This window comes from Felis catus, chromosome B1 (genome assembly GCF_018350175.1).
Source record: "Felis catus isolate Fca126 chromosome B1, F.catus_Fca126_mat1.0, whole genome shotgun sequence".
In the NCBI taxonomy this organism is placed as follows: domain Eukaryota; kingdom Metazoa; phylum Chordata; class Mammalia; order Carnivora; family Felidae; genus Felis; species Felis catus.
The window spans coordinates 170,623,826-170,642,667 of NC_058371.1; positions in this window are offsets into that span (position 1 = coordinate 170,623,826).

Consider the following 18,842-nt stretch of genomic DNA (forward strand, 5'->3'; position numbering starts at 1 on the left):
TAGCAAGTTTGTGATTTTACCCGTATTAAACCTTTGGGCAAATCTAACCTATACTAAGCAAATAGTATCATTCGTCTATAAGGATATTGCAAAAACTATAGGAGTCATTCACAAATCACGGTGATAGAAAAACTCTGCTTGATGACAAAAGAGCTTTATTGGTTGATGGGGTAGAGTGTGCAGTGTGTTTATGAAGGCAGGATACTCAAGCACTGAAGCAATACTCCCCAAATATTTTGCGGAGTGGGTATTTCTACAGAAGTTACCCAAGGAGGGAGATAAGAAAGGCAAGAATACTGGCTTTTTTGTTGTTGTCATACAAAGGACATTGTATTTGTTATCCTCCTTTACTCCTCAATACCAATTTTTGGATATCCACATGTCTACACTGATTTTGCAGATAAGTAAACTGAGGCTCCAGAAAAGCTGTTTAACTTGTTAAAGTTCACATAGCTGCTGAGTGTCTGAGTCTGGGGTTCAACCCAATTTCATTTGCTTTCAAAACTTGTGCATGTTCAACTCTTCTGCCTGCTTCCATCTACAGCCCAGCCCTATGGACCTTAGTAATTACCACTAGAAATAAGTATGAAGTTCAGCCACTGAGAAGAAAGGACTGAAATGATTTCTGCAATGTGCAGGGCCGGAACAGGCCTCTCAATCTTCTGATAAGCATTGCTCACTTTGAGGCCTAAGAGTCTAGTTTGAATTTATAACTAGCATGACATTAATAATTGACAGAGTACTTCCTCAACATTTTTCAAGTTACTAGACAATTCCTCTGTCAATAATATGTCCCCAGAAGTAAGGTTCTGACATCCAGAGATTTTAAAGTTAAAAATAACAGAAAGAAAGATGGTGTGTAATGCAAATAAAGTGCCCTACTTAGTTCCCATGGCGAAGTCCATTTTCTTCCTATTTCCTAAAAGCAGTTCATTTACTGGGTAGTCACAAGTATATCTGAAGAAAGAAAGATAATTGTGAAGGAGGAGAATATAGGTTCTCATTGACTTATACCTTATATATACTCATATATTTGTTCAACAAATGTTCTTTGAGTATGTACTAGGTACCAGATGCTATACTAGGCTACCTGGGTTGGGGGTGGGTAGCAGATGACAGGCGTAAGACATAAACCATGTTTCCTAGCTTTTACAGATAAATCATCAATTTAAAGCTGCCTTTCAGGGGCTCCTGAGTGGCTCAGTCGATTAAGTGTCCAACTCTTGGTTTTGGCTCAGGTCATGATCTCCCAGTTCATGAGTTCGAGCCCTACATCGGGCTCTCTGCTGTCAGCACAGAGCCCGCTTCTGATCCTCTGTTCCGCTCTCTCAGCTTCCCTCCCTCCAACTTGTTCTCTCTCTCTCTCTCAAAATAAATAAATAAACTTAAAAAAAAAAAGCTGCTTTTCAGGGAGAATGGGAGGGGGGACCCAGGGTACCAAACGTATTTATCAATTGTAAGGGATTGCTCCTTTTTAAAATGTTTGAACATGACAAACGTGTGCATCTTAGAAACAGGGAAATATTATTTTTATCAAACTCATCACTTTTGATTTGTGTTCAAGATAGCTAGCAGCATGCACTCAGTTTCCTCAACAGTGAAATGAGGATTGCATGAACTCTAAGATTCCTCTTAGTCCAGCATACTAAAGGACCTGGGCATCATGATCTCGCGGTCTGTGAGTTCGAGCCCCGCATCAGGCTCTGGGCTGATGGCTCAGAGCCTGGAGCCTGTTTCCGATTCTGTGTCTCCCTCTCTCTCTGCCCCTCCCCCGTTCATGCTCTGTCTCTCTCTGTCCCAAAAATAAATAAAAAACGTTGAAAAAAAATTAAAAAAAAAAAAATAAAGGACCTGGGCAGGAAAATAAAAGACACATAGATCGAATCATATAACAGCCTGGGTTAGGTCTCCATTCATCTCTAATTCCTTAATTTTAGCCATTAGGCTTTTTTTTTTTTTTTTTTTTTTTTTAGCCATTAGGCCTTTTTAATGTCACTAGGCTATAATAAACAAGATTTATTAGTTAAAATCAGCTTCTGAAGTGTCCTTCAGAGACATTTGTTATGTATTTCCTTTTACCAGGAGATTAGTATATGAGGAATATGATAAGCAGAAAAAATTTAAATCTATAAATATGCCAGGAAGAAATGTTTTCTTGAGAACACTGCTGAGTCTTAACCTAACCAAGCATTTTTTTTTTTTTTTTTCAGAATCCTTAGAGTGAACAAATCAATATATAGATGTCTGGTGTCTTGGTCTTACCTGGACATTTAGCTACAATGGCCTAAGAATATGAAACAATTAAAAAAAAAAAAAAAGAACAACTGAATAAGTCAAACTGGAAAAAAAAAATTCAAACTCCTCAACCCATAAATCCACCACCCTAAGAAATTTACAGTTTCATTTCTCCCCCTTTTCCTCCCAGGATTTGGACATTTGTGTAGCAAACTCTGCTGGATTCCTAACCAGAATTTATTCTCTTCCTCCTTCTTTACTGGCTGCCAACTGTTCTAACCCCAGCCCCATCCTGCTTTCTTGGGACCCCAGCTCAAATCTATTTTCGTTTTGGGAAGATGATGGGGGAGGAGGAGAAAGGATGGACTGTCCTTGGAGATCGTCATTGCCTCTTGGGAGACCAGCAGTATTTCAAAAAGGGTCCTATGTAGTGTGTTAGTAGACCTTCCGTGGAAGAGCCCCTCAGAGCGCCAGGTCAGCCATAATGCCAGAAGCAGATATGCTGTTTGTTTCTTTTTCTCAGCTATGAAACTGTCCCCAGCAGCCCCTGCTCCTTGAAAATTGCTCTTGTGAAAACTGACCAAAACTGAGCCTTCTGCCTATCTCAGTAAGGGGACTCCCATCACTTAAGGAGAGTGGGAAGCACATTGTATGTCAAGAAGGAAAAAAAGAAATCGTGTTGTATCTCAAAAAGGACAAATTGAAGAAACACATTTTTCCCTAAAAGGAAAAAGAGAAATAAATCCATGCTTAAATATAGGCAATGAGGGGTGCCAGGGGTGCCTGGTTAAGCATCCAACTCTTGGTTTTGGCTCAGGTCATGATTTCATGGTCTGAGTTTGTGCCCCACATCAGGCTCTGTGCTGACAGCTCAGAGCCTGGAACCTGCTTCAGATTCTGTGTCTCCCTCTCTCTCTGCCCCTCCCCCACTTGAACTCTGTCTCTCTCTCTCTCAAAAATAAAGAAACATTTAAAAATCTTTGAAAAAATATAGGCAATGAAACTGCAGAACACCACAAACAAAGAAGGATTTTAGAATCAGCCATAAAGAAAGAATAAATGAAAATGACACCAGTTTCCTCAATAGCAACCGGGGAAGCCAAAAGACAGTGGGATAATACACCTTCAAAATGTTGACAGAAAATAACCATCAGCCTTGAATTTCATATTTGGCAAAATTATTTTTTCAAAAGAATAAAAAAAAAACAGACAAACAAGCTACCTCAACAATATGTAAAAGAAACTTCTAAACGATGTAATTAAACAAAGAAAAAAATGATCCAGTAGATGGTCTGTGAAAAAGGATTAAAATAATATTCGGGGGAGGCATGTATGTAAATCCAAATAAATAGTATTTGTGCATAATAATAATACCCAGGGTATAGTTTTAATAAAAAGAATAGCAATGAGGCATCTGGGTGGCTCAGTTGGTTGAGTGTCTGACTATTGATTTAGGCTCAGGTCACGATCCCAGGGTCATGGGGATCAGGCTCTACCCTGAATGTGGAGCCTGCTTAAGATTCTCTCTCTCTCTCTCTCTCTCTCTCTCTCTCTTTCCTTCTCTCTCTCTCTCTCTCTTTCTCTCCCTCCCCCCTCCCTCCCTCTGCCACTCTTCTCTGCTCCTGCTGTCTCTCTCTAAGAGCAAAAGAATCTGGGGCGCCTGGGTGACTCAGTCCATTAAGTGTCCGACTCTTGATTTCAGCTCAAGTCACAATCTCGTGGTTTGTGAGTTTGAGCCCCGCATAAGGCTCTGCACTGATGGTGCAGAGCCTGCTTGGGATTCTCTCTCTTGCTGTCCTCTCTCTCTCTCAAAAAAAAATAATAATAATAATAAACTTAAAAAAAGTAAAATATTAAAAAATAAAAAATATAAAGAATAACAGTGAAATACTGTTCTGCATAATAGTATGTGTGATAGAGGAAAGTACAATGAGAGTAAAAGTATTGAGAGGACCTTTTATTATCCTGGCAGAGTTAAGAAATTAACTTTAGACCTTTTTAAGTGAAATAGTCATGATAACATCTCAAGGTAAATTAACAAAGAAAAAAATATATATATATCCAAATAATTAGGTAGAAATAGAATAAGGAAAAATACATATAATCAAATCCCCAAAAAGGCAGGATAAGAGAAAAAAAAAACAAAACAAAACAGAAAATCCAGGACAAATAGGATTAACGAGATAATATAGAAAAAAGTCCAAATAAAAAATCATACTAAATATAAATGGACTAAACTTAGATGTCTTATCAAGTTAGATTTTTAAAATCTAGATACGTGCTATTTTTGAGAGACAGGCCTAAAGTATAAGGATACGACAAGACCGAAAGGAAAAGGAAAAGAAAAAGTTTTACAGGAAAAACATTAACCAAAGAAACCTAGTATAATTATATTAATAACAGCATAACAGATTGTTAAGCAAATGTATTATTCAAGAGAGTCATCCATATGATTATTTAGTTCACTAATAAGATATAATGAGTCTAAAATTGTATGCTTCAAAAAAGTCTTCAAATGGGTAAAATAAACACAAAATCCCTTCAAATGGGATTACAAGGGAAAATAGCCACTATCACTATGAACCAAGCTTTCTCAATTATTTATAATCAAGCTGACAGTATGGTGAGGAGTATGGCTCCTGGTTAAAATGTATGTGTGACTTCTAGATATCCCATGGGTCAAAGAAGAAATCAAAAGAGAAATTAGAAAATATTTTGATAATATTTTGGTTTTAATAAAGATAAAACCACACTGTAATAAATGATAAAGAAATAAAGAAAACGTATGTGTGATTTTTCACGCCTGACCATAGGCAATCCCAAAGGCTTTATCTGGCAGGCCTCCTGGGGGAGGTTGCCCATCCCACACCAGACATCGACGCAGTGCCGCCTTGGAGGAGAGCTTCAAAGACTCAAGCCCCTCTGTCCAGTCACGCTCTTTCACACACTGTATGTGCATTCCTAGCCCCAGAATCTTTATGTCTAGGTCTCTTTTTCTGAGCCCGGGGCAGAGGTCTTCCAGGTTCCCCTTCTGAGGCCTCCTTATGGGGAGCAGAGGAGGGAAAACCCTGAGGGAACTCCTACCTAGGCTGACTCAGAATTTTTCACTCCTGGCCCTTCCTCCATGTCCTTACCCTGACCGCAGACTTCATAACACTATTAGACTCTTTTGTTCCAGGGTTCCCTCAATAGTGAGATGACCCCCGCATCTGCACTGATCTACCTGACCTTGACCAGTGTACTGTTCCATGGGGGAAAATGCAACAGGAGAAGTCTGCACTTTCTCCAGTGTAACCTCTTGTTTGTACCGTAGCATTAAGTGAATAAAGGCTTAGCCCTTTCATTTTTGGCACATTGTTTTAATCAGCTACTCTGAAACCTAGCTTCTCTCTCTCTCTCCCATCTCAGCTGGCTGAGCTCCTGACATATAAAAGTTTAAACAAATTCTTTTGGAACACTACAACTAACAATCTCAATCTAATGGACATATATAAAACTCTGTACACGACCGTTTTAAAATGTGCATTCAAGCATTCATGGAATATTACAAGCGTTGATTAAATGCCTAGCCATAAAGCATGACTCAACAAATTTCATAGAATCAGTATTATGCAGACTCTGGTTTCTAACTGCAATGCAATCATTTCAAATACCAACAATAAAATGACAAATGAGACCTATAAAATTAACTTTGGATATTAAAATGCACACTTTTTTTGATAAGTCATTGCTCAAAGTAAAACTCATCATTGAAATTTGAAACTATTTATAACTGAACAATAATAAAAGTTGAAATATCAACATTTATGACATGCAATTAATGTAATATTTGATGGAAATTCATAACATTGAATGCTTCTATGAGTAAAGAAGAAACATGGAAAATTAGTGAGCTCAGGATCCAACTTAAGGTAGAAAAAGAACAACAAAATAAACCCAAGGCAAGTAGAAAAAAGTAGATAATAATGAGCAGAAATAGATGATATAGTAAAACGCAATAGAGACAATCAACAAAAGTTGGTTTTTAAAAAAGATTAATAAGGGAGGGAGACAAAAAAATTAAAAAGATTAATAAACTAGGCCGTCACTTGGCAAGATTTATGGGAGGAAAGAGATTACTACACAACATTAAGCATGTACATTGGGAAAACAATTGTGCACGTTACAGATTCAAAAGACTGTGAGAAAATACTATGAACAATTTTAGTGAATCAATTTGAAAACTCTGAGAAAAAATTTAAATACCTGGAAAAAATAGAAATCCTGCCTTGTGAAAGTAAAGTAACTTAAAGTAATTAAAACCCTTTCAATGAAGAAATACTCAGCCTTAGATGCTTACCAGGCATCCAAGGATGTCCTTGGATTCCGTCCCTATAGATACGATTCCTGAGAAGGTAAAGGAGGGAATGCTGGCTGATGTCAGCGGAAAAGGCAGTGTAAGGGCCTTTAAAAATGTACCCCTGTGTGAAAGCATTTCCCCAGATCCTCATCAACACTTGTTATTTTCCTTTGATTGTAACCATCCTCGTAGGTGTGAGATGGTATCTCATGGTCATCTTGATGTGTCTTTCCCTGCTGGCTAATAATATTGAGCTTCCTTTCATTTGCTTACTAGCCATTTATATATCTTTTTTGGAGAAATTTCTGTTTACTATAACCTTTTGAATCCACTCCAATAATAGTTTTGCTCACAGCACTCCACCAAAAGCTCCCTGGTATAGCCACGTTTTACTTCAAGAGGACTCTTTTGTCCTCCTCTTACTAGGATGACCAGCAGCATTCTGTCCCATAAACACTTTTGTCTCTTGGCATCCAGGATAGACAGTCTTCTGGGATTTCCTCCCTCCTCCCTGACATTCCTTTTCTGTCACCCTTGTCATCTCTAGACATAGACGGTCCGCATGACTCAGTGCTTGAACCTCTTCTGTTCTCTGCACTCATGCCCTTGAAGCCCTCATGCAGCCCAGGGCCTTAAATCCCATCTTTATGCTAGAGACTCCCAAATTTATATCTCCAGCCAGACGTCCCCTCTGATCTCCTGTCCAGTGCCTTCTTCACATGTCCGTTTTGATATTTAGCACCTAACTTGTCCCAGACAGACTGACTTCCTCATCCCCTCTCCAAGCCTGCCTTTTCCATACTCTTTCCCGTCCAAAGTCCACCTCATTGAACTTTGAATTGCTCAAGCCAAAAACCTCAGCATCATCCCTGGGTCCCCTTCTTTCCACCCCAAAGTTTGTCATAAATCCTGGTAGCTCTATCTTCAAAACATATCCCAAATTCTTACCACTGAGAAAATTATAAGGCAGTCATTAACACGCAGACATTTTATGATTAAAATATGGAGTGGAAAGGTGGCATGCAAGTCCTATGTACAATATGCTTCCAACAATGTGAAATATGCTTCTAATAAAGATTTGAAAGAAAGTCACAGAACCAATATCCTGAAAAATCCACAGAGATATTTTTATATTGTCCCATATTTTTCTTTGAAAATATTTATCCAGCTATAAAACTGCTGGAAAGATTTCAGTGTTTCTAATATTGACAGATGTTTGTGGAGTACAGTACCATTTTATTTATTTTTTTTTTTGTAATTATTTTTGTGTTTTAGAGACAGAGAGAGCATGCAAGCAGGGGAGAGGGGCAAAGAGAGGGAATCTTTAAAAAAATTTTTTTTTAATGTTTCTTTTTGAGAGAGAAAGAGAGAGAGAGAGAGCATACAAACAGGGGAGCGACAGAGAGAGAGGAAGACAGAATCCGAAGCGGGCTCCAGGCTCTGAGCTGTCAGCACAGAGTCTGATGTGGGGCTTGAACCCGCGAACCATGAGATCATGATCTGAGCCGAAGTTGGACACTTCACTGACTGAGCCACCCAGGCACCCCGAGAGAGAGAGAGAGAGAGAGAGAGAATCTTAAGCAGGCTCTGCACTCAGCATGGAGTCTGATGTGGGGCTCGATCTCACGAACCTTGAAATCATGACCTGAGCTGAAATCAAGAGTCAGATGCTCAACGAACTGAGCTACACAGGCGCCCCCGTACCGTACCACTTTAAATAGTTCTGTGACATAAGTAGGAAAGGGATCTCATTTCTGGAGGCCCTCTTGTACCATTGTTTGCAATGCACATTGTTACCAATGTATGCAAATTGGTTCACAATATACTATCTCATTTAATTCTCTGACCCTTTTAAAAACACAGCTTTATTTAGGTATGATTGACACGCAATAAATGTTTAAAATATCTAACTTGTAATTTGGTAAATTTTGACATGTGTATATCTGTGAAATCATCCCCAGATGAAGATATGGGCACATCCACCACCTAAAAACTTTCCTTGCACCCCTTTATAATTCTTTCCTCCTGCCTCTCCCTGCTGCTTGGCTCCCCCAGCAAACACTGATCTATTTTTTGCCACTAAGGATTAGTTTGCATTTTCTAGAGTTTCATGTAGATGGAATCATATATTATGTAGTCTTCGTCTGGCTTCTCCCAAACAACCTTTTATGTCTTATTCACATCTATGGTTGAAGAAATAGATTCATAGAAGTTATGTAATAAGAGACGGCCCTGGACTTCCAATCCATTTCTGTCTGTCACCTCAATGTGTTGAAAGTAAAGCCTCAAATGGTTCAATTAACTGTCATACTGGTAAGTGGCCGAAGTAGGACAGAAACCTATTATGCCACATGTCTCTCTGTTAGTTACGTCACTATTGCAAAGAGCATTGTGATGACTTTTAGATTTCACTAAATCTGCATTTTCAGAAGTCCCAGCCATGAACTCGACCTTGATGGTGGCCTTGGACAGAAGATCCAACGTGGTACGTTTTGACAAAGCTTCCTTCAACACAGTTTCTTTCAACTTGTCCCAATAGAGATACCTACCTCTATTGTGTCTTTCCTTGAAACTGCCTTGTGATTTCCATTGGGTTATTGTGCTCCTTAGAACAACACCTGAACTGTGGTTAAAGAGAACCACAGTTAGCCTCCTTCCCTCCTTCCTTACTTCCATCCTTTCTGTCTTCCTTCCTTCCTTCCCACTTTCCCCTTTCAGCTTTCCCTTTTAAAGATTCAGTTGCAATTTATCCGCATTGTCATTTTTGTTACCACTGCTTTATACTCTAGATGGCCTAGACTACCAGAATAACACATGACATTGGAACAAAATGCTTGGTTTGTGATTTCCAAAACCGCCACATTGCTATAGCTTGGTTTTCAATTCATACATTTGTTAGGCTTATGAAATGCCTTTATAGCTAAGAGATCACATAAATTTAACCTTGAACACCTTTTTTCGTATCTGCAAAGTTTAATTAGTGCCTTAGGAGTTGTTTACTAATTGAAAAACAGGTTTATAAAGATATAAAACAGTTTATATAATGAGCAGTAAGATGATACTTTGAAAAAAGTATTAAAATTTTTCAATACTTGTCAGAAAGGTGGGGAAAATACCTTTATAGTGTTTTGAATCACCTGTTTAAAAATGATTTTAATTGTGTACAACTATTGTATTCTAGGAGTGTGAACTTAAATGCCAGAAACCATAAGTTTCAACAAAATTTCCGAAGATCTTGGCTAGCTAACCTATGAAAAATAATGCTCTATATCCACTGGGGCAAAGTTTTTAAGGAAATACAAGGAACTGTGACAGCAGCCCCCATATCACAAATGCAAGCTGGAATACTCTGGGGACAGTATGTCAATATGAGCATTAATTGACCTGTGAGACTGAATTATAAAATAACAAGCTGAAAAGGAATAGAAATCATCTTCAGAGCCTGGCTGTACCTGCCTCATATTCTTGGACTTACGCCCAGCGACTCAGCAGAGTAGGGAGATAGTGCTAAACAATTCTTTAAATGATGCTACTGATAAGGGAGGGATAAGTTAACCTCCATCCTTTCTCCTAAAAAATTCCGGATTATAGATTTGAGTTTGTATTTATGAAACCCTGAAATAGCATGTAAGTCTTTTTTTTTTTTAAGAGACAGACCAACTGTATACATGGAAACTGGCGAATTTTTAATAAAGAAATAAAATGTAACCTTTATAAAGAAATTCTTCATGACTTCTATGCTTGTGAAACCTGACTGTTCTGATTTCTGATAACTTCAAACTTACCTTCTATTCATTTTTACGTAGCAAGCCAGGCCTAAGAGGTTATCCCCAGGGCACAATTTATAAGGGTGATGACAGAGAAATAAATATAGCATGGTCAAGGAAAGAAGTCAATGTTTTCAGTTGAAAATATCCAGTTGAAAAACATGAAATCAAGAGAACAAAAGTATAAAATGAACATCAGGGTAAAAGGTGGGAAATGGAATGTTCTAATTCGGGCCAGATTTCAACTCTTTTGACTTCAGTGGCATTTATTCTAGAGATACCGTTCCTGGATCTCTCTATTTTTATATGTCCTACATTCTATGAGCACAAAGAGTGGAGAAGATACAGAGTGAGCCGGAGTGAGGATACCCACATATTTTCCAATTACCTTGGCAAAGTTGCTTCATCTCTCTGACCTTTTCCCGTGTGTAAAATGAGGCTGCTCACAGGGTGCTGGAGGGTTGAGTCCATGTGTCAAGTGCTTAGCAAACAGAGAGCCCTCGGACATGAGGGTTATTACAAGGGGAAGGACTAAAAACATAAATTGGTTTCATGGAAGTTTACTTTCTCTCCTTTTCTTGCCTTGGTTTACAGGACAAAGCCTATTTTCTGCTCTTGTTCAAAGTAGCCACCACTAACTGCCTGCCAGTGCTCATGAAACTTTACTTAAGTACCGCTTATATCAGAAGAACCTTGAACTCTGGAGGCCCACAGTTGCCTGCATCAGGAGAGATGTGCCTTTTGAGATCAGGTATTTCATTTTTAAAAAAAATTGTTTTGCCCATTTTGTACATTATGTCATAATAGATGTGCATCTGTTCTAATATAAAATATTTCCCCCATGTTTTCTAGCACACTTGTCACTCTAGGAGGATGTGGGTTTATCCTACAATTTCTAATAACTCCTGGAATGTGGTTGCGTGTTCCCAGGGTGTGAAAAACTCAGTTTGAGAAACAGACTGGCTCGCAGCCCTTAGGATCTGTTTAGTCAAAAAGAATGAGTGAAAGCAGATCCTTAGTCTCAACCAGTGATTTGTCCGCTCCAAGGTCCTGTAACTAGTGTGGTTTTCACTTTTCTGGATGCTGCCTCCTCTCTCATGGGCATTTCCTTGTGGCTGGTTGTCTTAGGTCAGGTTTTAAAGAAGCAGAGCCAGAGAGAGGAATTCAATGCACCATGATTTGTTGATGGTAAAATTATCCAGGAAAGGCCTTATGAAGGAGGAAAAAGAGCCAAGCAGGGATCTGGTCTCAGGTAAAGTCTGACCTTGACCTGACCCACAGGGGAACATTTCTGGAGCATGAACCACCTTGCAGAATTGTCCTCCCTTTAAGATAAGGCAGCAGCTTCTGTATCCCAGAGTCAGTCAACTGTTGGCTGTGCTGTCTTGGTGGCCTGTCTGCCCCAGCGTTGATGGCTAACAGCTTCCAGGTGGTGTGTGTGGAGACCCAATCAGTGGATCCCTCAATCTTGAGCACATTCCACATCTTCTTTGCTATACAGTGGGTCTTCTAGTTTTACTTGTGCTCCCCTTCCAGGAGGAATCAAACCATCTGGAAGCCCTCAGATAGTGATGCTGGATGAAGCCCTGGAGACAGGAAAGGGAGATCCATACCAGTGATACATGTCTGTTTCTATCAAGATAAACTGTGGGCATTCTCAGGATGGAAGAGGTTCGATATAGTCAACATGCCACTGCATGGCTGTTTGGTCTCCTTGCGGAATGGTGCCGTATCAAGGGTTCACCAAGACCTTCAAAGTGCTAGCTACTTCATGGTCATCTGGCCTAACCCACCCAATGCTGTCACTGCAAGGGATCAATGTGATGTTCTATAGGATGTCTAGAAAGTGCAGAGCTCTTAACACTCCATTATGATGGAATGTGAGAAAGGAAGCATAGCCCTGGGGCAAGACCATAAATGTATGTTGTTGTCAATTCCTTGGGACTACAAACTGTTTCTCCCCTTCTTTTTGAATTGGAATAGAAAAATGCATATCAGTGACGGCATACCATGTACCTGAGGCCATATTCATCCGCTCTAACAAAGATACCACTCCCGACAGGTAGATATGGCAAAGCTACGAGTTTGAGAGCAGCCCATGGAATCACTACCATGCATACCATGGTGTTGCAGGACCCTTATTCCTAGAGATTCAGTCATTGAGTCTGGATCTAAAAACTGAATCTTGTCCTGAACCAGGCAATGAATTATAACTTCTCAATGGGGTACCTTCTCTTAGCCTCGTCATCTTCCATCCTTGATGTCTTTTACTTGTAAGTGGTATCCTTATCAATCGCCCACCTATTTTGCCCCTAGGGACGTTGAGTTCTATTATCTCAATAAACCTCTGCAAGTCAGGCTGCCTCTTTATTGCCAACCTGACCTTGCTGATTATTATAATTGCAACTCCTGGCTATATACGTAGGAGTAGAACTGCTGGATTAAAAGGTAAGTCCATGTGTAACTTTTGGATGAACTGCCAGATTGTTTTCCAAAGTGGCTGCATTATTCTATGTTCCTACCAGCAGTGTATGAGGGTTCCAATTTCTCCACATCCTTGCCAACACTTGTTTTTCTCCTTTTGATCCTAACCATCTTAGTGGGTATCTAATTGTGGTTTTAGATCCTAACCATCTTAGTGGGTATCTAATTGTGGCCATCCCTGATGGCCAATGATGTTAATCAACTTTCAGGTGTGATTTGGCTGGCCATTTATAAATTTTCTGTGAAGTTATATCTATTTGGATCCTTTACCCATTTTAAAAATTGAGCTATTGTCTTTTTATTATTGAGTTGCAAGAGTTCTTTTTATATTGTAAATACAAGTCTGTTATCAGGTATATGATTTACAATTACTTTCCCCCATTCTGGGAGCTATCTTTCCATGAAGTGAGTTATCTAGTCATCTAGCAGGGCCCTCACTGCTACTGAGTACCAGGTAAATGACTGATTACATACTGGATGGCAGGAATTCGTGATCAATTAGACATATTTTCTGCCTGCAAGAAAGACAGAGCAACACAGAATTGGGGCACCTGGGTCAGCTCCTGATTTTCCTTAGTCCTCTGGCCACTGCTCATCTCTCTAACATTTCCAACTGCCCCAGAGCTCAGTCCTGAACTCTTCTTTTTTCTAACTCCATTCATTCTCTTAATGATCTTACCCATCTGTAAACAAATGATCCCAAAATTTGTATCTCCATCTCAGATCTCTCCCCTGAATGCCAGACTCGTTTATACAATTGCTCAGTTGACATATTCTGCTGTATATTTAATAAACATTGTGAACTTAAGTGACTATATCCGAACTTCCAATATTACTTTCAAAATGTGTTGTACCCCTACCCTTCAGTTTCACTAAATGGCAATCTTGTTCTTCATCACTCAGTTGAAGAACCTTATGACAGTCAGCAAAACTAAAAGGCAACTGATGGAATGGGAGAAGATATGTGCAAATGACATATCAAATAAAGGGTTGGTATCTAAAATCTATAAATAACTTATCAAACTCAACACCCAAAAAACAAATAATTCAGTGAAGAAATGGGCAAGAGACATGAATAGACACTTCTCCAAAGAAGACATCCAGATGGCCAACCGACACATGAAAAAATGCTAAACATCACTCATCATCAGGAAAATACAAATCAAAACCACAAGGAGGTACCACCTCACACCTGTCAGAATGACTAACATTAACAACTCGGGCAACAACAGATGCTGGTGAGGATGCAGAAAAAGAGGATCTCTTTTGCATTGCTGGTGGGAATGCAAACTGGTGCAGCCACTCTGGAAAACAGTATGGAGGTTCCTCAAGTAGTTAAAAATAGAACTACCCTCCAACCCAGCAATTGCACTACTAGGTATTTATCCAAGGGATACAGGTATGCTATTTCAAAGGGGCACATGCACCCCAATATTTATAGCAGCGCTATCGACAATAGCCAAAGTATGGAAAGAGCCCAAATGTCCATCGATGGATGAATGGATAAAGAAGATGTGGTATACACACACACACACACACACACACACACACACACACACACACAATGGAGTATTACTCGGCAATCAAAAAGAATGAAATCTTGCCATTTGCAACTACGTGGATGGAACTGGAGGGGATTATGCTAACTGAAATTAGTCAGCCAAAGATAAATATCATATGGCTTCACTCATACGTGGAATTTAAGACACCAAACAGTTGAACATAAGGGAAGGAAAGCAAAAATAATATAAAAACAAGGAGGGGGACAAAACATAAGAGACTCTTAAATACAGAGAACAACAGAGGGTTGCTGGAGGGGTTGTGGTTGGGGGAATGGGCTAGATGGGAAAGGGGTATTAAAGCAAGACACTTGGGATGAGAAATGGGTGTTATATGTAGGGGATGAATCACTGGAATCTACTCCTGAAATCATTATTGTACTCCTAACTAACTTGGATGTAAATAAATAAATAAAATTAAAAAATAAAAATAAAATATGTTTAAAAAATAAATAAATACTAAGATATATTTGGGCTACTGGGAGCAGAAGCTCAGACAAAAGGGAACATGTTGATCCATCTTGTCTTCCTATTCTCAAGGAAAAAATAAATTTAAATTTTTTTTTCAACGTTTATTTATTTTTGGGACAGAGAGAGACAGAGCATGAACGGGGGAGGGGCAGAGAGAGGGAGACACAGAATCAGAAACAGGCTCCAGGCTCTGAGCCATCAGCCCAGAGCCCGACGCGGGGCTCGAACTCACGGACCGTGAGATCGTGACCTGGCTGAAGTCGGACGCTTAACCGACTGCGCCACCCAGGCGCCCCTCAAGGAAAAAATAAATTTAAAAAAGTGCATTTACTGTGATGAGCGCTGAGCAATGTATAGAAATGTTGAATCATTATATTTCACACCTGAAATCAATATAGCACTGTATGTTAATTATACTTCAATTTAAAAAAACTCAAAAAATTAAAAAAAAATTTGTTTTGCAAAAAAAAAAAAAAAATCAAGGAGCTTAGACTCATCTTTGACTCCTTTTTTTCTCTCACACCCAACATTCCACTTGACATTAAATCCTAAAATCTCCACATTCAAAATATATCCAGATTCCAACAACTCGTCACCACGTCACTCAGTGCTAATAGCTGGGTTTGAGTCAGTAGCATTTCTCATCTGGATTATTGCATCGGCCTTTTAGTTCATCTTCCTGCTTCTGCCGTTATCTGCCTCCTACAGTCTATTCCTAACATAGCAGCAAGAGTGAGTTCATTTAAAATGTCAGATCATGTCATTCTACTTATAACTCTCCCATGGCTTTCTATCTCAAGTAGAGAAAAAGCTCAAGCTCCTGTATATTCTGTGAAGCCATACATGACCTTGTCTCTCTCCCCTTACCTCTGTATCTCATCTCCTCCTACTCTCCTCCCAAGTGACTCCACTCAGCCACACTACTTCCTCAGTCATGTTCATGCCTCAGGGCCTTTGCACTTGCTGTTCCCTTTGCCTAGAATACTCTTCCTGAGGTGGCCTTATGACCACTTCCTTACCTTTCTCAGGTCCTGGCTCAAATATCCTTGTATCTGTCAGAGTTCAGTCAAGGAAGCAGAACCTCTGTGAGTGTTGTAGGACAGGGGATTTATTATAGGAATTAGATCATATGTAGCTGTGGGACCAGCTGGGGACATGAAAGTCCAGAATGGTGATAGTCACTATCCAATTCTCCTGAATTGGAAGACAGAGCTTGCCAGGAAATCTGAGAAGCCAAGGACACCCAGCCACTAAATTAGACCATGAAGGGGGAGTTTATGGAGAGATCTATGGGAATCTGTTTCTTCTGTGTAGTTACAGCCTCTGTGAGTCTGCAGCCAAACTCTGTGAGTTTGCTGCCTTTCTAAACATATTTAATTTTCTTTTTTAAAAAATGTTTGTTTATTTATTTTTGAGAGAGAGAGAGAGAGAGAACAAGCTGGGGAGGAGCAGAGAGAGACACACACACAAAATGTGAAGTAGGCTCCAGGCTCTGAGCTGTCAATGCAGAGTCTGATGAGGGGCTCGATCTAACCCACAAACCACAAGATCATGACCTGAGCCAAAGTCAGACACTCAACTGACTGAGCTACCCAGCACCCCTAAACATATTTAATTTTCAAATAAAGACAAGGGCAAAAGCATACTTCTTAATAACATCATGTATCTAATAGTGCAAAATTCCACTGTATCACATTAGTTATTTACATAAATTCTTTTTTCTAGCTGAGTGAAGCCCCTTTTTGATATTCTGTAACATAAATTCTAAAATTTAAGGTTGACTGCTATTCATACAGAATGTTAGATAGTAGGGGAATGGGGCAGAGAAAAAGAAAATATATACACAAATATATTCCTATCAAAGTAAGAAAGAAATGTTCATAACTACTATAGTCCTTGTCTCTGCAAATGATCATTTGATGATCATTCATATTTATGACTTCCTTCTTCTATTCTCATAGGTTATAAGCGTGGACTGAGAGAGACAGAAGGCACTATAGCAAGCATAGAAGTCATGGGGATCTGAGTTACTTGCTCACACAACTTATTCCTTCAGGATCTGTTAGAGGTCTTATCTAGACATCCCACTTCCAATTAATAACGGAGTGCTGCTGTGCACATCCAGCTCTATGGCTTGATGGATCAGTCAATACTCAGAGCATTATGGACCCTTTAGTTTGAATAGTTTAGTCTTTGCTAGGGCCCACTAGCAAGCTAGAAGCTCTGTCTCAAAAAGGAGGATAGTTATAATCAGAGAGGAGCATAGTTTTGCCTAAAATCTTAACTCTCTGAACTGGGGAGCCGCTCAAAGGCTCCATACAGCAGCCCTATCAGTCAAAGACACCTAGGTCACCATGCGATCTTCTGGACCAGACAGACCAGACGGCCACACAGCTTTCATGGCAGCCTGGACCCATTGTAGAGTCATCTCTTTCTCTGTACTGCACTTGAAATGGGAAATCCTTTGTGTTGTTGGATAAATGAATCAAAGCAGCAGTCCTAAATATGCATATTGCCCTCCAAGCACCCTAACAACACAAGGTGTTCTACTTTTCCTCAGCGATAAGGGGATCATACGTGGCAACTTGTCCTTACCCTTGGGAAGGATGTCTTAACATAGCCCATGCCTCTGGACTCCTAGAAATTTCATTAGGGCGGTAGGTTCCCAAATTTTTGTGTTTTATATCCTACCTCCGGCCCCGTTGTCTATCCAAGATGTCTAGGATGGTTGCTATTTCTCTGTTGCCCACAGGTTCAATCCATGTGAAATCATACTCATACCCTTTCCATGCAGATTGGTAAAGTCCAAACCTCCTTATGCACCCTACTCTACCAAGCCCTAAGTTCCAGGAACACTCTCTAAAGGTGCAATGAATGCCTTCCCAGGTCTCCGGGTATTGATCATACTCTCAACATTGCATGACTGTTTCCTGTCTCCTCTTGGTAAGTTTCTGCTCTTCCTTTAAGATAGAAATAAAATATCTCTTCTGTGAAGCCCATCCCTCATTCCTCTCTATTGTGCTCCTAAACCCTCTTTTATTCTTTGATGATACATTTATCATGTTGTATGAGAATTACCTGCTTCCAGGTAAAATCTCGATAGCAGAGTCTGCCCTACTTCTCTTTCTACCTTCTGATCTTGGCATGCTTCGGTGCATTAGTTGGAGCTCAGTAAATGTGCCTTGAATTCAGTAAGCTTCCCGCCTAGTTGGCTGTCTTCAAATTGGCTATGTACAGGGCTGAGCTATCCTAACTAGTCCTTATTTTGAATAATTAATATGCTAAATTTTCTTCTTCTCCGATGCAAATTTTTAGTTGCATTTATTACACTTTTTAAATAAAAGATGATACATGGGAATGAGGTCCCCATATCCCTATTCCCACAAAAATTTGGAGATAAAAATTTTACCTGAAAATTAAACAAGAAAAAGAATTCACATATCATGGATGTAACTCATCTTATGTTGGAAGAAGGCCAAGATACTGTCTGTAAATGTGTGATGGAAGAATGGGTTTGTCCAAAACTTCAGGTTAGGCCACCGGCAGGTCGAATGAAGGAGACAAGATTGGAATTTGATTATGATCATAATGATCCTGAGATAATGGCTCTGAGAAGCCATGGTCTGGCATTGACAAGGAAGCCCCAAGAGCCAGAAGCTGGCAGGATCCTTTCCAGTCCTGCACAGGAGGACAGCCTGACCTCTAAAAGGGAGTCCTCCAATGCCACCATCTTACAGGTGCAGCAGGCTGCCGGAACCTCAGACCATTGTGCTCTTGGCCTCACATCACTCTCACCCTTATTCTGATTCCATTGGATCTAGCAAGTGATCTTCTGGTTGCAATTTGGCTTCTATCACATCATACAGGATGCGATAGTTGCAGTTCTTACTGTAAATTAAAAAGTAAGCTCTGAGTGCGGCGAATACGAACTACCCTGACCAAAACAAGTCTCTGAGACTAAAGGCTGAGACTCTGACCCAATTTTGG